This window comes from Bombina bombina, chromosome 5, assembly GCF_027579735.1.
Source record: "Bombina bombina isolate aBomBom1 chromosome 5, aBomBom1.pri, whole genome shotgun sequence".
NCBI classification, from domain to species: Eukaryota; Metazoa; Chordata; class Amphibia; order Anura; family Bombinatoridae; genus Bombina; species Bombina bombina.
The window spans coordinates 229441548-229464211 of record NC_069503.1 but is presented as its reverse complement, the minus strand read 5'-3'; positions in this window follow the sequence as shown (position 1 = coordinate 229464211).

Here is a 22664-nt window from a genome sequence, read left to right as displayed (position 1 = left end):
TCTACGATCGGGCTGATTAACACCCAAGACAGAATGTCTGTCTGCAGGGGCACAAGCAGTTCTGGTACCAAATTTTCTTCTTTCTCTTGGTATCCGTTGTTGAAAGAGCAGCAATGCACTACTGGGAGCTAGCTGAGCACACTGGCAAGCCATATATGTGCAGCCACCAATCCGCACCTAGCTTCCAGCTCCTGAGCCTACCTAGGTAGGCTTTTAAACAAATAATACCAAGATAACTATCACCTAGATTTAGAGTTTTGCGGCCAAAGGGGTGCGTTAGCTACAAGTGTTTTTTTTTCCCCGCACCTTTTAAATAACGCTGGTATTCAGAGTTCTCTGAAGGGCTGCGTTAGGCTCCAAAAAGGGAGCGTACAGGCATATTTACCGCCACTTCAACTCTAAATAACAGCGTTGCTTACGGTAGCGGCCAGCTTGAAAAACGTGCTCGTGCACGATTCCCCCATAGGAAACAATGGGGCAGTTTGAGCTGAAAAAAAACCTAACACCTGCAAAAAAGCAGCGTTAAGCTCCCAACGCAGCCCCATTGTTTCCTATTGTTTCCTATGGGGAAACACTTTCTAAGTCTGCACCTAACACCCTAACATGTACCCCGAGTCTAAACACCCCTAATCTTACACTTATTAACCTCTAATCTGCCGCCCCCGCTATCGCTGACCCCTGCATTTTATTATTAACTCCTAATCTGCCGCTCCGTACACCGCCGCCCTTTCAATTAGGGAATACCACCACCTACATTATACCTATATACCCCTAATCTGCTGCCCCTAACACCGCCGAACCCTATATTATATTTATTAACCCCTAATCTGCCCCCGCAACGTCGCCGCTACCTACCTACACTTATTAACCCCTAATCTTCCGACCGAACCTCGCCGCCACTATAATAAATGTATTAACCCCTAAACCGCCTCACTCCCGCCTCGCAAACCCTATAATAAATTTTATTAACCCCTAATCTGCCCTCACTAACATCGTCACCACCTAACTTCAAGTATTAACCCCTAATCTGCCGACCGGACATCACCGCTACTATAATAAATGTATTAACCCCTAAAGCTAAGTCTAACCCTAACACCCCCCTAAGTTAAATATAATTTTAATCTAACGAAATAAATTATTTCTTATTAAATAAATTAATCCTATTTAAAGCTAAATACTTACCTGTAAAATAAACCCTAATATAGCTACAATATAACGAATAATTATATTGTAGCTATTTTAGGATTTATATTTATTTTACAGGCAACGTTGTATTTATTTTAACTAGGTACAATAGCTATTAAATAGTTATTAACTATTTAATAGCTACCTAGTTAAAATAATTACAAAATTACCTGTAAAATAAATCCTAACCTAAGTTACAATTAAACCTAACACTACACTATCAATAAATTAATTAAATAAACTACCTACAATTAAATCAACTAAACTAAATTACAAAAAAACAAACACTAAATTACAAAAAAAAATTACAAGAATTTTAAACTAATTACACCTACTCTAAGCCCCCTAAAAAAATAACAAAGCCCCCCAAAATAAAAAAATGCCCTACCCTATTCTAAAATAAAAAGTTAACAGCTCTATTACCTTACCAGCCCTTAAAAGGGCCTTTTGCGGGGCATGCCCCAAAGGAATCAGCTCTTTTGCCTGAAAAAAAACCATACAATACCCCCCCCCCAACATTACAACCCACCACCCACATACCCCTAAATCTAACCCACCCAAACCCCCCTTAAAAAACCTAACACTAAGCCCCTGAAGATCTCCCTACCTTGTATTCACCCAGCCGGGTATCACCGATCCGTCCAGAAGAGAGTCCGAAGTCTTCATCCTATCCAGCAAGAAGAGGTCCTCCAGAGGGTCCGAAGTCTTCATCCTATCCGGCAAGAAGAGGTCCTCCAGAGGGTCCAAAGTCTTCATCCAGGGGGCATCTTCTATCTTCTTCCATCCGGAGCGGGTCCATCTTGAAGCAGCCGACGCGGAGCCATCCTTCCTCACCGACGGACTTATGACGAATGAAGGTTCCTTTAAATGACGTCATCCAAGATGGCGTCCCTCGAATTCCGATTGGCTGATAGGATTCTCTGGAGGACCTCTTCTTACCGGATAGGATGAAGACTTCGGACCCTCTGGAGGACCTCTTCTTGCCTCACTAACATTAGGGTTAGATTAGGGGTATGTGGGTGGTGGGTTGTAATGTTGGGGGGTATTGTATGGGTTTTTTTCAGGCAAAAGAGCTGATTTCTTTGGGGCATGCCCCGCAAAAGGCCCTTTTAAGGGCTGGTAAGGTAATAGAGCTGTTAACTTTTTATTTTAGAATAGGGCAGGACATTTTTTTATTTTGGGGGGCTTTGTTATTTTTTTAGGGGGCTTAGAGTAGATGTAATTAGTTTAAAATTCTTGTAATTTTTTTTATTTTTTGTAATTTAGTGTTTGTTTTTTTTGTAATTTAGTTTAGTTGATTTAATTGTAGGTAATTGTAGGTAGTTTATTTAATTAATTTATTGATAGTGTAGTGTTAGGTTTAATTGTAACTTAGGTTAGGATTTATTTTACAGGTAATTTTGGAATTATTTTAACTAGGTAGATATTAAATAGTTATTAACTATTTAATAGCTATTGTACCTAGTTAAAATAAATACAAAGTTGCCTGTAAAATAAATATAAATCCTAAAATAGCTACAATATAATTATTTGTTATATTGTAGCTATATTAGGGTTTATTTTACAGGTAAGTATTTAGCTTTAAATAGGATTAATTTATTTAATAAGAAATAATTTATTTAGTTAGATTTAAATTATATTTAATTTAGGGGGGTGTTAGGGTTAGACTTAGCTTTAGGGGTTAATACATTTATTATAGTAGCGGTGAGGTCCGGTCGGCAGATTAGGGGTTAATACTTGAAGTTAGGTGTCGGCGATGTTAGTGAGGGCAGATTAGGGTTAATAAAATTTATTATAGGGTTTGCGAGGCGGGAGTGAGGCGGTTTAGGGGTTAATACATTTATTATAGTGGCAGTGAGGTCCGGTTGGCAGATTAGGGGTTAATAAGTGTAGGTAAGGTTGGGGGGGCAGATTAGGGGTTAATAAATATTATGTAGGTGTCGGCGGTGTTAGGGGCAGCAGATTAGGGGTACATAGGGATAATGTAGGTGTCGGCGGTGTCCGGTCGGCAGATTAGGGGTTACATTTTTTATTAGAGTGGCGGCGATGTGGGGGGGCCTCAGTTTAGGGGTACATAGGTAGTTTATGGGTGTTAGTGTACTTTAGAGCAGAGTAGTTAAGAGCTTTATAAACCGGCGTTAGCCCATAAAGCTCTTAACTCCTGACTTTTTTCTGCGGCTGGAGTTTTGTCGTTAGAGTTCTAACGCTCACTTCAGCCAAGACTCTAAATACCGGCGTTAGGAAGATCCCATTGAAAAGATAGGATACGCAATTGGCGTAAGGGGATCTGCGGTATGGAAAAGTCGCGGCTGGAAAGTGAGCGTTAGACCCTTTCCTGACTGACTCTAAATACCAGCGGGCGGCCAAAAGCAGCGTTAGGGGCCCTTAACGCTGGTTTTGACGGCTACCGCAGAACTCTAAGTCTAGGCGTAAGCAATTTAAATAATAGAAGTAAACTTGAAAGGATATTTTAAATTGCATGCTCTATCTCACTGGTTTTCAAACCTGTCCCCAGGCCTCCCTAACAGGCAACATTCAGTTTTTGTTTAGTCTAACACAAAATGAAAATCAAATTTGTTTTTGTTAAACGAATGTGAATGTTTTAAAGCTACAGGTGAAATATCCACCTGTACATACCCTAACGAGCTCTGGAGAGCGCACTAACCTGAATTTCTTTTTGCCAGAGCCCTGGCCGCGCTAACAGGAAGCTTAGCCGTTCGGTTCCCAGGTCGTGGATGCAGAGCGTGCTAAGCCTCCTGTTAGTGGATTGGGTTAGTGACTTCTACAGAGCGCATTAAGGTAAGTATATGCCTTTAAAATTAATTTAAAGGAAACAAATAAATACTGATGAGTTTCGTCAGTATTTTTTTAGTTTTCTTTCAATTTTGCTGGTGCATTCATTTGGATATTCATCTACAAAAAAAAATAATCCGATTTCAGCACGAATGTGTATTCATCAAATTTACCAAACACGACAACCTGAATAAATGCCTTGTAATCTGTAAAATTGATCTACAGAAGCTTCAATCTTGCCGACTCCAAAAGTAGATATAAAACCAGATAAAAAAGCTGTGAGACAAAAAAACAGAGTCTGACTTGCTTCCTAGTAGGCCCCATTAATCAGACCCCAAAACAAGGGAATTAACCTTTATATTTGTCTGACAAAAGTCATTAGTGGCTTGCAACTATTATCGGCCAGACTATCTCCAAATTGTGTAAAAATCTATCTTTAGAATATTAAAAAGGAAAAAGAGAGAAATACAATCACCTGATTATAGTCTCCAAATATACCACTTTTGAAAGACTAGAAGAGTACTAAGACAGCTTTAATTAGAAGAAACACTGGATACAGAAAATCCCAGGAGAGAGCTGACAGCTCAGAAAACCAAGCTGAGCTTCCCCTGGAAGTAACCGGCTTTTTATAAGGTCTGATTTGAATCTTAGCCTAAACAAAGGGCTAGATGTCTAAAGCTATCAACAGAAAAGGACAGACTGAGAAGAAGTATCACCATGAATGAGAATCAGCAAACTAATTTCTAGGTTATCCAGAAGATAATGTACATTTGAAGAATCCTAAAATGAAACCATGTAGAGCCTCGCTTCTGACACCGAGCAGATAACTTCCAAACCTTATGATAAATTTCTTATCAACTGGCTTATAGATTTGAAACAAGCTACTACCGCAAGACAGAAAAGTCCCATTGACCAAGGATAACCATACAATCTCCAGCAGATAACTGATAGATAGACAAAAGAGAGCTAAGCCAACAGATCAGGACACTGAAGCAAATGCCACTGTGAAGCTCAGACCATCTGAACCCTATCATTAAACCAAGTCCTGCATGTTTAAGCAGGGTCTAAAATTTCTTCAGACACTCCTCTTGATCTGTGCAATAACCCTCAGAGTAAGCACAATTGGAGAAAAGGATAAACCAGATTAAACAGCCAAAGGACTGTCCGCAGTTATCAAGACCACTTGAGGACCCCTAGACCTCAACCCCTATCAGGGAAGCTTGGGATGCAGACAATATGTCAATTTAACAATCTCAGGAAAATACCATTGTGGTCCCAATCGGTCGAAAACCATCACTCCGATGTTGACTTAGGGAAGAGAATTGCCAAAATGGTACACAGATGACACTCTGCCCAACTAAAAACGAGATCTCGCCTTCATTGCTAGGGAACTGCTAATATAGACTATCTCAGAAATGGTGTGAGACTGACACTAATGAAAAGAACTGAAATTCGGTCAGGCCTGCCACCCTCCAAGATTGCAGAAAGGTTTAAGCTATTTATTGGTAACCTCACATCTCCTGAGGGGTCCAAACTCCCTGTGATCACCAAGGACCCCAGATTGTGCCCAAAAGAAAAACATCACTTGACAAACTGGAGTGAGAGATGTCTATCATGACAGAGATCGTCTGGCTAACGAGTCCAGTCCCGAACCGGAACAGAATGAAACAGCCTGCATTCCATTATAATATAATGTATAGCTGTAGAGGAAGCAGATGACACTCGCAAAATGAATGGCATCTGATGCTGAAACCAATATAAATCAACCACCTCCAGACATTCAGCCACTGAAGCCAAATTAAAAATGAAGGATTCTGAAAAGTAAACTGAGGCTTGAGTTAGAGGGGGTAAATGTGCAAGACTGCAAAGAATCCTTGATAGATTTTTTTAATTAAGCAGCTAAAGGGAAGGATGGTGACTGAACCAAAATATCATCTAAAAGGTAGCTACCTCTATGTCCATAATTCTGAATACCGACTTCAAAGTACCCAGACGTTGAGGAAGTCCTGGGGATGTAGCTAAACCAAAGGAAAATCCACAAACTAGTAATGCCCTTATAGAAAGGAAAAAAGAGCAAATTGAAATTTTGAGAAAAAAATGTAAAGGAAAGATCCTTCACGTCTATAATTGTAATCAACAGACCTATAAGACCAACCGAAAAAGAAATCTAATAAATGTCATCTTGGACGAACGAGTAGTGAAATCTCGGCGGTGGGAAGCTGATGTACAATGGCTATTGATGTGGGGAGAAAAAGGCACAGATACCAATATATACACACGTGGAACCTACTTGATGTTTGTTTAACATGACCACAGAGTATTGGTAATTAGCCAGAGATATGGGTGAGACCTTGAGTTCTGTTGTTACCACAGTCACTATAGCTGTATGTAGCCTTGAATAACACTGCATACGACCAAGGCCTCTGTCTATAAGTACAATATCCAATGTGACAACAGAACTTGACATACTGACTAAGCACTATTTATATTGTTCTGTTAAGTGAGTGCTTTTTGATGGACAATCTGTCAAATTGTTTTTTTAAGTATAAACTTCCTGAATTGTGATGATATGCTATGCGCATTGTATATATTGAGGAAGGAAGTTGGTGATACCAACCATATTTGTGTATTCTTATTCTATTTGTGTATTCATTCACTATACTGGAGGCAAATTTACTAGAATAAATACTTTTTATAATTTTCATATAGTAAAAAGAGTGCTGGGGGTAATGTAACGTCATGTCCTCTCTTTTTTCATTTTTTTGAATATATTTAATAAGAGTCTGCACCAATTTCCTTATAAGGTTTGTTAATTAATAAACAAACTTTAACAATTCAAACATGATAATTTTCTCTCTCCCTTGCTAGTTATTCCTATCCATAGGAACTATGAAAAAAGGCACTATCTCCTAAGGGAATCCTGGTCCTTTATCTAGAATAGGAAAGGGCTCTATCCTCCTATTCCTAGCACATGGCAAGGCAGTAAATAGCACATTATAGCTGCTCATGCATATTGACTAGAGGTATCAAATATGCACAGCACAGGATAATGTCATAAATGGAACATTATAGTAGTTCAGACAATAGTGGCAAAATGCAGTAAATATGCCCAGCATAGGACAACACAGTAAATGGCACAATATAGTAGGTCATGCTTACAGGGAAAATGCATTGAATATGCACAGCACATGGTACAATAGTTAATACGTATTGTCAAAATTAGTAAATATGCATTGCACAAGCTAACATGGTTAATTGAACATTATAGTAGTTCACATTGAGTGGCATAATGCAGCAAACATGCACAGCGTGGGGTATTATAGCATTTCACACTATGATAAAACTGACAGTGAATAAAAGGATTGAATGTAGGGAACTGGAAACCCAGTAACCCACTACACAGATTATGCAGCATAAACATATACATGTATAATTACATAAATATATGTAAATTCTAATACAGCCAATAAAATGCATAGAAAGTCATAAGCCCCCCTCTGCTTCAGGGAATGCAATCATACTCACTCTGGAATGCTTAAAAGCAGTTCACCAGAATACGGTAATGGCCGCCAGTAGATAGAGGGAGAAGAGGAATGCGCAAAAAGCTTTATTGCGGCAGGAAAAACGTGTTAATGCTGTCTGGGGAGTAGTACACCCACACTGCGCTCCCTCCTAAAGAATCCAGCACCATCTTAGCACTCTAGCTGTAACTACTCTCATGAGAAAAACAGCGCTAATAAGGTTGAGCGGCACCTAGAGTTCCTCAAGAGCAAAGTTTAAAGGGCCACAAATAAAATCTGCTGAGCAACTATTGCCGCAAATATCATTGTGCTAACTACCACTGTTAAAAAAAAATGTCATGCATTATACATTGCATAAAACAGCATATAAATTGTGAAGTAGTTGTGCTATGTAACAGATAAGGAGCTCAGCCTGAGTTGTGTGACTACTATAGCTGTGAGCTCAGCTGTGATCTCACCCTGCTGTATTCCGGCTATGATGCACATATACTTATGTACGTACTGATAGCCTACGGTCTGTGTGAGACATGTAGGTACGTACCCAGCAAATGCCCCTCCTCTGACCCTTACCCTAATGTAGCATGAGGAAACAATAGAGAGCCCATCCAGTACTATTACAGACAGTAGAGGATATACTGAGGGAAAACACCTGCTTGGCCAGTCAGGAGAGGCTTAAGGACCAGTCCTAGCGACCCCTGAGACATGCTTGTGACCACTACTCCAACAAGGAGATTTACATTGCACAGCCAGTACTCTCCTACATCCCTATCTTCCATGTTTCACCTTATGAGGGAAATGTGGAATCATATATCCCACAACTACTTAAATAAATCTTGAGCACCTCCATTTTCACTTGGTCCAAAGAGAGGAAAAAAACAGGGAGGGGACAGGAAGGAGGGTTATTATAACTTTTGGTGTAGGGTGTCTTTGCTTCCTCCTAGTGGTCAGGTGATGAATTCCCAACAGTAAGTAATTGTGGACTCTCACCACCTTAACCCCTTAAGGACCACATCACTTTTCCATTTTCTGTCTGTTTGGGACCAAGGCTATTTTTAAATTTTTGCGTTGTTTGTGTTTAGCTGTAATTTTCCTCTTACTCATTTACTGTACCCACACATATTATATACAGTTTTTCTCGACATTAAATGGACTTTCTAAAGATAACATTATTTTTATCATATCTTATAATTTACTATAAAAAAAATTATAAAATTCGAGGAAAAAATTGAAAAAAACGCAGTTTTTCTAACTTTGACCCCCAAAATCTGTTACACATCTACAACCACCAAAAAACACCCATGCTAAATAGTTTCTAAATTTTGTCCTGAGTTTAGAAATACCCAATGTTAACATGTTCTTGGCTTTTTTTGCAAGTTATAGGGCAATAAATACAAGTAGCACTTTGCTATTTCCAAATCACTTTTTTTCAAAATTAGCGCTAGTTACATTTGGACACTGATATCTTTCTGTAATCCCTGAATATCCCTTGACATGTATATATATTTTTTTAGAAGACATCCCAAAGTATTGATCTAGGCCCATTTTGGTATATTTCATGCCACCATTTCACTACAAAATGCGATCAAATAAAAAAAAATGTTCACTTTTTCACAAATGTTTTCACAAACTTTAGGTTTCTCATTGAAATTATTTACAAACAACTTGTGCAATTATGGCATACATGGTTGTAAATGGTTCTCTGGGATCCCCTTTGTTAAAAAATAGCAGACATATATGGCTTTGGCATCGCTTTTTGGTATTTAGAAGGCCGCTAAATGCCGCTGCGCACCACACATGTATTATGCCCAGCAGTGAAGGGGTTAATTAGGGAGCATGTAGGGAGCTTGTAGTTTTAATTTTAGCTTTAGTGTAGTGTAGTAGACAACCCAAAGTATTGATCTAGGCCCATTTTGGTATATTTCATGCTACAATTTCACCGCCAAATGAACAAATGAACAAATAAAAATAAAACGTAAAATTTTCCCAATTTTAGGTTTCTCACTAAAATTATTTACAAACAGCTTGTGCAATTATGGCATAAATGGTTGTAAAAGCCTCTCTGGGATCCCCTTTGTTCAGAAATAGCAGACATACAGGGAATGCAGAATTATTAGGCAAGTTGTATTTTTGAGGATTAATTTTATTATTGAACAACAACCATGTTCTCAATGAACCCAAAAAACTCATTAATATCAAAGCTGAATAGTTTTGGAAGTAGTTTTTAGTTTGTTTTTAGTTATAGCTATTTTAGGGGGATATCTGTGTGTGCAGGTGACTATTACTGTGCATAATTATTAGGCAACTTAACAAAAAACAAATATATACCCATTTCAATTATTTATTTTTACCAGTGAAACCAATATAACATCTCAACATTCACAAATATACATTTCTGACATTCAAAAACAAAACAAAAACAAATCAGTGACCAATATAGCCACCTTTCTTTGCAAGGACACTCAAAAGCCTGCCATCCATGGATTCTGTCAGTGTTTTGATCTGTTCACCATCAACATTGCGTGCAGCAGCAACCACAGCCTCCCAGACACTGTTCAGAGAGGTGTACTGTTTTCCCTCCTTGTAAATCTCACATTTGATGATGGACCACAGGTTCTCAATGGGGTTCAGATCAGGTGAACAAGGAGGCCATGTCATTAGATTTTCTTTTTTTATACCCTTTCTTGCCAGCCACGCTGTGGAGTACTTGGACGCGTGTGATGGAGCATTGTCCTGCATGAAAATCATGTTTTTCTTGAAGGATGCAGACTTCTTCCTGTACCACTGCTTGAAGGAGGTGTCTTACAGAAACTGGCAGTAGGACTGGGAGTTGAGCTTGACTCCATCCTCAACCCGAAAAGGCCCCACAAGCTCATCTTTGATGATACCAGCCCAAACCAGTACTCCACCTCCACCTTGCTGGCGTCTGAGTCGGACTGGAGCTCTCTGCCCTTTACCAATCCAGCCACGGGCCCATCCATCTGGCCCATCAAGACTCACTCTCATTTCATCAGTCCATAAAACCTTAGAAAAATCAGTCTTGAGATATTTCTTGGCCCAGTCTTGACGTTTCAGCTTGTGTGTCTTGTTCAGTGGTGGTCGTCTTTCAGCCTTTCTTACCTTGGCCATGTCTCTGAGTATTGCACACCTTGTGCTTTTGGGCACTCCAGTGATGTTGCAGCTCTGAAATATGGCCAAACTGGTGGCAAGTGGCATCTTGGCAGCTGCACGCTTGACTTTTCTCAGTTCATGGGCAGTTATTTTGCGCCTTGGTTTTTCCACACGCTTCTTGCGACCCTGTTGACTATTTTGAATGAAACGCTTGATTGTTCGATGATCACACTTCAGAAGCTTTGCAATTTTAAGAGTGCTGCATCCCTCTGCAAGATATCTCACTATTTTTGACTTTTCTGAGCCTGTCAAGTCCTTCTTTTGACCCATTTTGCCAAAGGAAAGGAAGTTGCCTAATAATTATGCACACCTGATATAGGGTGTTGATGTCATTAGACCACACCCCTTCTCATTACAGAGATGCACATCACCTAATATGCTTAATTGGTAGTAGGCTTTCAAGCCTATACAGCTTGGAGTAAGACAACATGCATAAAGAGGATGATGTGGTCAAAATACTAATTTGCCTAATAATTCTGCACACAGTGTATATGGCTTTGGCTTTGCTTTTTGGTAATTAGAAGGCAGCTAAATGCCGCTGCGCACCATACGTGTATAATGCCCAGCAGTGAAGGGGTTAATTAGGGAGCTTTTAGGGAGCTTGCAGGGTTAATTTTAGCTTTAGTGTAGGTATCAACCTCCCACATGACACATCACACCCCCAGATCCCTCCCAAACAGCTCTCTTCCCTCCCCCACCCCACAATTGTCTCCGCCATCTTAAGTACTGGCAGTAAGTCTGCCAGTACTAAAATAAGAGTTTTTTGGGGGATTATTTTTTTTAAAATAATAATTCTGTTCTGTAGTATCCTCCCTTAGCCCCCAACCTCCCTGATCCCCCCCAAACAGCTCTCTAACCCCCCTCTCTCTGCCTTATTGCGCCATATTGGGTACTGGCAGCTGTCTGCCAGTACCCAGTTTGAAATCAAATATGGTTTTTATTAATTTTATTTTAAAAATACTATTTTCTGTAGTGTAGCTTCCCTCCCTCAACCCCCAACCCCCCAACCTCTGCCAGATCACTGACATTTTTAATATGCCCACCCTCACTCCCACCGAGTACCACCTTGTGCTATACAGTTGTTCCATAGTGTAGGGTTCCCACCCGCGCGCCCGCCCGCTTCCGTGCACGCTCCTGCACTGGATCCCGCCCCCCTTTCCACCGATGGCCGCCCACCCGCCTCCCTGGGTAAGCTCCCACCCACCAACGAACATGGCCATCGATGGCCGATGCAGAGAGGGCCACAGGGTGGCTCTCTCTGCATCGGACGGCTAAAAAATGTTATAGCAGGATGCCTCAATATCGAGGCATCACTGCTATAACATGAAAGCAGTTGGAAGTGATCAGGATCGCTTCCACTGCTTTTAAAGACCAACGACGTACGGGGTACGTCCTTGGTCGTTAACTGCATTTTTTTGGTCGTTAAGGGGTTAAGAAAGAAAAATCACACATTTTTAAGAGCAACCTTGTATTTAATGCATCTCTTCTATATACCTTTAATCTAAATGGAGCACATCCTTGGCTATCAGAACATTATGGAAGAGTAGCACATGGAATAAACGATATGTAGGATGACAATAGCCTGCTTTCTAAATAATTAAAGAGACAGTCTAGTCAAAATTAAACTTTCATGATTGAGATAGGGCATACAATTTTAAACAACTTTCCAATTTACTTTTATTATCACATTTGCTTTCTTCTCTTGGTATTCTTTGTTGAAAGCTAAACCTAGGTAGGCTCATATGCTAATTTCTAAGCCCTTGAAGGCCGCCTCTTATCTCAGTGCATTTTAAAAGTTTTTCATAGCTAGACAGCGCTAGTTGCCATATAGATAATATTGTGCTCACTCCTGTGGAGTTATTTATGAGACAGCACTGATTGGCTAAATTACAAGTCTATCAAAAGAACTGAAATAAGGGGGCAGTCTGCCGAGGCTGAGATACAAGGTAACCATGGTGGTAAAAAGTTAATTAATATAACCGTGTTGGTTATGCAAAACTGGGGAATGGGTAATAAAGGGATTATCTATCATTATAAACAATAAGAATTCTAAAGTAGACTGTCCCTTTAAGTTTACAAAAATCTAAAGGATTAGAATCACTGTAGATAATCTAGTACTGATTCAAAATGGCAGATGAGCTGTGATACTGAGATTTATTAAAAATTTTAGTTTTTTCAAACAGGGCAGTACTGGAGCATAAGGTTCTATGTTATTTTTGTTTGTTTTTTTATTTCATATTTAGGTTGTATTAATAAAATCCTGGTTGTCATTTGGTGCATTGTTCAGCATAACATTGGAAAGGATAAAAACGTTTAGTATGTGGTACAAACTCATATTCTTATGAATTATCACTCACAGAAACCATCTGCTCAATTTGAAGTCGGGTTTATATTTTACATTAGCTTAGCAACATCACCCGTAATACTAGCCTGGTCACTCATTTTCAGTAGTAACATAGTAGTTAAAGAAAAAAAGGATCAAATATTCAGCAATTATTCAACATTTGTCTAAAATAGTCCTAAATTTTCATAACGAGAACTGGTTACTAATGCAGAATTTGCTACAGTCCAAATTATATTACTCACGCTTATACATTTAATAAATAAAAGAATACATTTTTTGTATTAGATAAAAAATTAATTTATAATAAACTGTATATACTAGTAACATTTTCACAATTTAGTACAAAAATACACATGCCTTTAATGTTGTTTAAAGAGACATAAAACAATTGCAGCAATCATTTTGCTCAAAATTAACTTTCCTCCGACAATACACAGCATGATAAAACACACGCTACATAAAAATATGGGCATTTTATTCAGTTTATTCTTCTTTGGTAGCTGGCTCCATAGCTGTCAAAGGGTGTGGGTTCTGTAGAGGAAGTGGCAAGTGCTAACCAGTGCACAGAGAATAGGCGTTTACTCAAGCACCATATTTGGCAAATTGGTCACCCTATTGTTGAGGTGATTTTTCTTTTAATCCCCATAGCCCAAATTAAAAAGTACAAATTCCACCTCTACTGGAAGGTGGTGGAAAGCAATGACTTACAAATCAAATTGTGTTTTATACGTATATATAACCCTCACACATCCTAAAATAAATATATATAATGCAAATACCACTTCTACTGAAAGGTTACTATATTTATGATTTTTATCATTTGAATTTTAATATTTCATTGATTTTTATTGATTTAAACCACATTTCACCTTTGTGTGTGTTTTATTGGCAATTACCATTTATTAAAATAGGTATGAAGTCTGTTGCTTTGCAACATGATATATTTCCCTCATCTCTAAAACATGCACTGGTCACACCTATCCTCAAAAAACCTTCTCTTGATCCAACCTCCCCATCCAACTACCACCCTTTTACCCTACTCCATCTTGCCTCAAAGCTCCTTGAAAAGCTAGTATATGCACATCTATGCCATTTCCTTCCACTAAACTCTCTCCTTGACTCCAAAACTCCAAACCCTCCAATCCTTCGGCATTTGTGACACAGCTCTCTCTTGGTTCTCTTCCTATCTATCTAACCGTACCTTTAGTGTAGCTTTCTCTGGAGCATCCTCTGCCCCATTACCACTTTCTGTTGGGGTACCTCAAGGCTCTGTCCCCTTCTCTTTTCAATCTACATGTCATCATTAGGTTTCTTAATAAAGTCCCATGGGTTTTAATTTCATTTGTATGCCAATGACACCCAAATCTACCTCTCTGCACCAGACCTATCTCCTTCTTTACTAACCCGTGTCACTAACTGTCTTTCTCATATCTCATCCTGGATGTCCTCTCACTACCTTAAGCTAAATCTCTCCAAAACTGAGCTCCTTATTTTTCCCCCTTCTTCCAAAATCTCCACCCCCCAAATTCTATAACTGTTGACAACTCCATCATTACCCCTACCCTGCATGCCCGATGTCTTGGGGTCACACTTGACTCAGACCTTTCTTTCATTCCTCACATTCAGTCCTTGGCTAAAACCTGTCGCTTCCACCTAAAAAAACCATCTCTAAAATTAGACATTTCCTAACACAAGACACAACTAAGATTTTAATCTACTCTCTCATCCTTTCCTGCCTGGACTAACGGAAACTCTGTCCTTTCTGGTCTCCCTAGCTCCTTTACAATCCATAATGAATGCCTCTGTCAAGCTCATATTCCTTACATGTCGCTCTTCATCTGCTGCACCTCTCTGCCAATCCCTTTGCTGGCTTCCAGGATTAAACACAAAATCCTTACTCTGACATACAAAGTCCTCAACTGCACTGCTCCCCCCCCCTACATTTCAGATCTTGTCTCCAGATACTCTCCCTCCCGATCCCTTCGCTCTGCTCACTATGATCTACTCTCCTCCTCTCTTGTTACTTCCTCACATTCCTGTTTACAGGACTTCTCCAGACTAACCTTTCCTAACTCCATTGCTTTCCCGTTGAACCCCTTAGAATGTAAGCTTATGAGCCCAGCTGTTTGTAGATCGCCTTCATAAGAGCAGACTACAACAGTGCAACTCTCGGCAGGGCCCTCTACCCATTTGATCCCTATAAATGCTATCTTGTATGCCGCCTATGTTTATAGCGCTGCGGAATCTGTTGGCGCTCTACAAATATCTGATAATAATAACATGTATACTCTTCTACAGTTTTACACCTGTCCAGTAGGGAGCCTCCCTGAGGTTGTGTGACAGAATGCACAGAGAAAAACCTATGTTTTAACATGGCAGCTTCAAAGTGCTTGATTAGAGTGAAAATAGGTAAATCACTTAATTATTTTTTTTAATCAAATAATTTATTTGCGTATTGTTTGCTCTCATGTACTTTTTATGTTAATTCAAGCACTGTTTTATGCCCTTTTAATGGGGCCACAGGAAAAAACAAACAAAAAAACTTTGGATAGCGGAATGTGACCTGTGGGGCAGATATTGGGTGCCCATGGTTTAGAATAATAATCATTTGTTATATTTAAGGAATGCGATGAAAGATTTGACCATCCTTATGATTCAGTTTTACAGGGCAATAAAAAAAAGCTGAATTGGTTATTATCAGTTATTTGTAGAGCCCCAACAGATTATGCAGCACTACAAATGTGGGTGTAATATGCAAGGTAACTATTATGGGAGGCAACGGGATAGAGGGCCCAGCCTAGAGTGTCACTGTTGTAAATCATGACTCATGAAGATGATCTACAAAGCAGCTAGGCTTGAAGGCTTACATGCTAAAGGGGTTCAAGGGGAAAACTAAAGGAGGAGAGGAACTAAGATAAGGTTAGTGTATATTATATGCATTCCTGAACAGCAGAGTCTTTAAAGGGACAGTCAAGTCCAAAATAAACTTTCATGATTCAAATAGGGCATGAAAATTTTAAACAACTTTCCAATTTACTTTTATCATCAATTTTGTTTTGTACTCTTGGTATTCTTTGTTGAAAGCTAAACCTAGGTAGACTCATATGCTAATTCCTTAGACCTTGAAGGCCGCCTCTACTCTTATACGATGTGATTATATTGATATTTTAGGCACTTTGAATTATGCTGTTAAATGTCCCCTGAATCACCAAGTAGGCCTGTAAATCAGCTTCCTATATGGAAGTACGAACCAGGTACAAACTTTCACTTTCCCTGCCCAGTGAGTGCTGGTGACATCACATATATATATATATATATATATATATATATTTTTGTTTTTGCTTTTATTCATGGAAAAATACATTTAAATAAATATTGCTAAAGAATATATTGTATTTTCCTTTTATTAATGAAAAATACCACTTTAAATAGGGTAAATAATGTATTTTGTTTTACTCATTGTAGCATATTAGTATTGTATTTATACCACAGTCTCAATTTGTAGTTCTAAATAAATATATATTTAGTGCATTTTATAAAGCTGCTAGTACAACAGACAACCACTAAAACAAATAAAATTAGGTTAAATCACAAGGAATTTGAATGGATAGAACAAAATATTCAAAACCCAACTAGAAAAAAAATTCTCCAAGTGATGATACAAATATGTGAATTAAATAAAGGAATATTCCGGTCAAAATGTAAATGTACATAGATGAATTACATCTTTGAATAAAAACATATTTGCAATATAAATGTATGTGCAAAAGGGCTTCTAGTAAAACATTTTTCTCTGCACATGGATTTGAATCATAGCTAGATATTTTCAGTACACCAGCATTTTAAATACTGTAGCTGCTCAGAGCACCAGTGGGGCTTGTATCATATCAGCAATTAACAAATTGAGTCATTACCAGGGGGTATAATCACATTAGGGTCTCTGAGAAAGTGCTTTTTTTTAAATGCTGGTGCACAGTGCATACTTTTAGAAGCATTTTTACTAATACAAGTATATTACAAAAATGCTTCTATTCAAAAATGAAATGCATCCATGTGGATTCCAATTTAACTATAAATTAATAGTCTCCTTACATATGAAAGCTATATCCAGACAATATGTAATTCCCCTACAAATCATCACATTTTATTTTTTACCTCATTATATTCAGTGTACCTGGGTATCTTTTTAAAATTGTGGCCTACAATGTTCATACAAGTATTTTGGCTAAGGAGAAATGCTTATTTAATGTTTTATTTGAGCCTGAAATGAATTGGTCTATATGGAGATATTACTGTAATTACCATTTTAGAATGCATCTATGTGCACTTAACCCCTTAATGACCAATGACGTGCAGGGTACGTCCTCGAAAAAAATACAGTTAACGCCTGAGGACGTACCCTGTACGTCGTCGGTCTGGGAATGCAGTGGAAGCGATCCTGATTGATTCCAGCCACTTTCCGGTTATTGCAGGCATATATCGAGGCATCCTGCAATAACAGACCTTGGCCATCTGATGCAGAAAGAGCCACTCTGTGGCCCTCTCTGCACCGGACATCGATGGCCGGTATCGTTGGTGGGTGGGAGCCGGTGTAGGAGGCAGGTGGCGGCCATCGATGGGCCTTGTGATGTGGAGGGGGGCGGGATCATAGGCGGGGGAAGCCGGTGGGAACCGCTACACTACAGAAAACTTTAGTTAAAAGTGGGAAAAAAGGGGGGGGGGGATAAATTACAAAAAAAATTAATCAGTCAGGGGGTGGGGGGTTATTCTGTGGCGGGGGGGGGGGGAAGCTACACTACAGAAAAAAACAAAACATTTTTTTTTGCAAACTGGGTACTGGCAGACAGCTGCCAGTACCCAAGATGGCCCTCAATAAGGCAGAGGGGGAGGGTTAGAGAGCTGTTTGGGGGGGATCCTACACAGCAGCATATGTAAATATGCTAAAAAATTAAAAAAATTCAAAGATACCTTTTATTTTAGTATTGGCAGACTTTCTGCCAGTACTTAAGATGGCCGGGACAATTGTGGGGTGGGGGAGGGAAGGGAGCTGTTTGGGAGGGATCAGGGGGTGTGATGGTGGGAGGCTGTTCTCTACACTAAAGCTAAAATTAACTCTGCAAGCTCCCTACAAACTACCTAATTAACCCCTTCACTGCTAGCCATAATACACGCGTGATGTTTAGCGGCCTTCTTATTACCAAAAAGCAACGCCAAAGCCATATATGTCTGCTATTTCTAAAGAAAGGGAATCCTAGAGAAGCATTTACAAAGTTTTGTGCCATAATTGCACAAGCTGTTTGTAAATAATTTCAGTGAGAAACCTAAAATTGTGAAAAATTTTACTTTTTTTTTAGTTTGATTGCATTTGGCGGTGAAATGGTGGCATGAAATATACCAAAATGGGCCTAGATCAATACTTGGGGTTGTCTACTACACTAAAGCTAAAATAAACCCTAGAAGCTCCCTAATTAACCCCTTCACTGCTGGGCATAATACACGTGTGGTGCGCAGTGGCATTTAGCGGCCTTCTAATTACCAAAAAGCAAAGCCAAAGCCATATATGTCTGCTATTTATGAACAAAGAGGATCCCAGAGAAGCATTTACAAACATTTATGCCATAATTGCACAAGTTGTTTGTAAATAATTTCAGTGAGAAACCTAAAGTTTGTGAAAAAAATTGTGAAAAAACAGAATTTATGCTTACCTGATAAATTACTTTCTCTTACGTTGTATCCAGTCCACTGATTCATCCTTACTTGTGGGATATTCTCAATCCCTACAGGAAGTGACAAAGAGAGCACACAGCAGAGCTGTCCATATAGCTCCCCTCAGGCTCCGCCCCCCCAGTCATTCGACAGACGGATAGGAGAAAAAGGAGAAACCATAGGGTGCAGTGGTGACTGTAGTTTTACAAAAATAAATTTGAACCTGACTTAATTGCCAGGGCGGGCCGTGGACTGGATACACCGTAAGAGAAAGTAATTTATCAGGTAAGCATAAATTCTGTTTTCTCTTACATGGTGTATCCAGTCCACGGATTCATCCTTACTTGTGGGATACCAATACCAAAGCTTTAGGACACGGATGAAGGGAGGGAACAAGTCAGGTAACCTAAACGGAAGGCACCACTGCTTGCAAAACCTTTCTCCCAAAAATAGCCTCTGAAGAAGCAAAAGTATCGAATTTGTAAAATTTGGCAAATGTATGCAGTGAAGACCAAGTTGCTGCCTTACAAATCTGTTCAACAGAAGCCTCATTCTTGAAAGCCCATGTGGAAGCCACAGCTCTGGTGGAATGAGCTGTAATTCGTTCAGGAGGCTGCTGTCCAGCAGTCTCATAAGCCAATCGGATGATGCTTTTCAGCCAGAAGGAAAAAGAGAGGTAGCAGTCGCTTTCTGACCTCTCCTTTTACCAGAATAGACAACAAACAAGGATGATGTTTGTCTGAAATCTTTAGTTGCATTTAAATAGAATTTTAAGGCACGAACCACATCAAGATTGAGTAACAGTCGTTCCTTCTTAGAAACTGGATTAGGGCACAGAGAAGGAACAATGATTTCCTGGTTAATATTCTTATTAGAAACCACTTTTGGAAGAAAATCAGGTTTGGTACGCAAAACAACCTTATCTGCATGGAACACCAGATAGGGTGAATTACACTGCAAAGCAGACAATTCAGAAACTCTTCGAGCAGAAGAAATAGCTACCAAAAACAAAACTTTCCAAGATAACTTAATATCTATGGAATGTAAAGGTTCAAACGGAACCCCTTGAAGAACTGAAAGAACTAAATTTAGACTCCATGGAGGAGCCACAGGTTTGTAGACAGGCTTGATTCTAACTAGGGCCTGTGCAAACGCCTGAACGTCTGGTACAGCTGCCAGACGCTTGTGTAACAGGATAGACAGAGCAGATATCTGTCCCTTTAAGGAACTAGCTGACAAACCTTTCTCCAATCCTTCTTGGAGAAAAGACAATATCTTTGGAATCCTAATCTTACTCCACGAGTAACCCTTGGATTCACACCAACAAAGATATTTCCGCCATATCTTATGGTAAATTTTCCAGGTGACAGGCTTTCTGGCCTGGATCAGAGTATCTATAACGGATTCAGAGAACCCACGCTTATCTAGAATTAAGCGTTCAATCTCCAAGCAGTCAGTTGCAGAGAAACTAGATTTGGATGCTTGAATGGACCTTGTATTAGAAGATCCTGCCTCGATGGCAGTTTCCATGGTGGAACCGATGACATGTCCACTAGGTCTGCATACCAAGTCCTGCGTGGCCACGCAGGCGCTATCAGAATTACCAAAGCCTTCTCCTGCTTGATTCTGGCTACTAGCCGAGGGAGAAGAGGAAACGGTGGAAAGACATAAGCTAGACTGAATGACCAAGGCGCTACTAAAGCATCTATCAATGCCGCCTTGGGATCCCTGGACCTGGATCCGTAAAGGGGAAGTTTGGTGTTCTTACGGGATGCCATCAGATCCAATTCTGGAATGCCCCATAGCTGGGTCAGCTGAGCAAAAACCTCCGGGTGGAGTTCCCACTCCCCCCGATGGAAAGTCTGACGACTCAGAAAATCCGCCTCCCAGTTGTCTACTCCTGGGATGTGAATTGCAGATAGATGGCAGGAGTGATCCTCCGCCCATTTGATGATCTTGGTTACTTCCTACATCGCTAGGGAACTCTTTGTTCCTCCCTGATGATTGATGTACGCTTCAGTCGTGATGTTGTCCGACTGAAATCTGATGAATTTGGCCTCCGCTAGTAGAGGCCATGCCTCGAGCGTATTGAATATCGCTCTCAGTTCCAAAATGTTTATCGGGAGAAGAGATTCTTCCCGAGACCATAGACCCTGAGCTTTCAGGGAGTCCCAGACCGCACCCCAGCCTAACAGACTGGCATCGGTCGTGACAATGATCCACTCCGGTCTGCGGAAGCTCATTCCCTGAGACAGGTGATCCTGAGACAACCACCAGAGAAGAGAGTCTCTGGTTTTCTTTTCCATTTGTATTTGAGGAGACAAATCTGCATAATCCCCATTCCACTGTTTGAGCATGCACAGTTGCAGTGGTCTTAGATGATTCGGGCAAAAGGGACAACGTCCATTGCCGCAACCATTAATCCGATTACCTCCATGCACTGAGCCACAGAAGGCAGAGGAATGGAATGAAGAACTCGGAAAGTAGTAAAAAGCTTTGACTTCCTGACCTCTGTCAGAAATATTTTCATTTCTACCGAGTCTATTAGTGTTCCCAGGAAGGGAACCCTTGTGAGCGGGGACAGAGAACTCTTTTCTACGTTCACCTTCCACCGTGAGACCTTAGAAAAGCCAGAACAATGTCCGTATGAGCCTTGGCTCTTTGAAAAGACGACGCCTGTATTAAGATGTCGTCTAGGTAAGGTGCTACTGCAATGCCCCGCGGTCTTAGCACCGCTAGAAGGGACCCTAGCACCTTTGTGAAAATTCTGGGAGCGGTGGCCAACCCGAAAGGAAAGGCCACGAACTGGTAATGCATGTCCAGAAAGGCGAACCTTAGGAACTGATGATGATCTTTGTGGATAGGAATATGTAGGTATGCATCCTTTCGATACACGGTAGTCATATATTGACCTTCCTGGATCATCGGCAAGATTGTCCGAATGGTTTCAATTTTGAAAGATGGAACTCTGAGGAATTTGCTTAGAATTTTTAGATCCAGGATTGGCCTGAAAGTTCCTTCCTTTTTGGGAACTACAAACAGGTTCGAGTAAAATCCCAGTCCTTGTTCTGCAATTGGAACTGGGTGTATCACTCCCATCATTAGAAGATCTTCTATGCAGCGTAATAACGCCTGTTTCTTTGTCTGGTCTGAAGACAAACGAGAAATGTGGAACCTTCCCCTTGGGGGAGAGTCCTTGAATTCTAGAAGACACCCCTGAGCAACAATTTCTAATGCCCAGGGATCTGGAAGATCTCTTGCCCAAGCCTGAGCAAAGAGAGAAAGTCTGCCCCCTACTAGATACGGTCCCGGATCGGGGGCTACCCCTTCATGCTGTCTTGGTAGCAGGCTCAGGCTTCTTGGCCTGTTTACCTTTATTCCAGCCCTGCAAGGGTTTCCAGGTTGCTTTGGGCTGTGAAGCGTTACCCTCTTGCTTTGCGGCAGCAGAGGTTGAAGCAGGTCCGCTCCTGAAGTTGCGAAAGGAGCGAAAATTAGCCTTGTTTTTGGCCTTAAACGGTCTATCCTGCGGGAGGACATGGCCCTTCCCCCCAGTGATATCCGCAATCATTTCTTTCAACTCGGGACCAAAAAGGGTCTTTCCCTTCAAAGGAATGTTTAGTAACTTTGTTTTGGACGACACGTCAGCCGACCATGATTTGAGCCAAAGCGCTCTTCGCGCCATAATGGCAAAACCCTTTCGCCGCTAACTTAGCTAATTGAAAAGCGGCATCAGTGATAAAAGAATTAGCCAGCTTTAGAGCATGAATTCTATCCATGACTTCATCATATGATGTCTCCCTCTGGAGCGACTCCTCCAGCGCCTCAAACCAAAAAGCCGCTGCAGTAGTTACAGGAATAATGCAGGCAATTGGCTGAAGAAGGAAACCTTGCTGAACAAACATTTTCTTCAGCAAACCTTCCAATTTTTTATCCATAGGGTCTTTAAA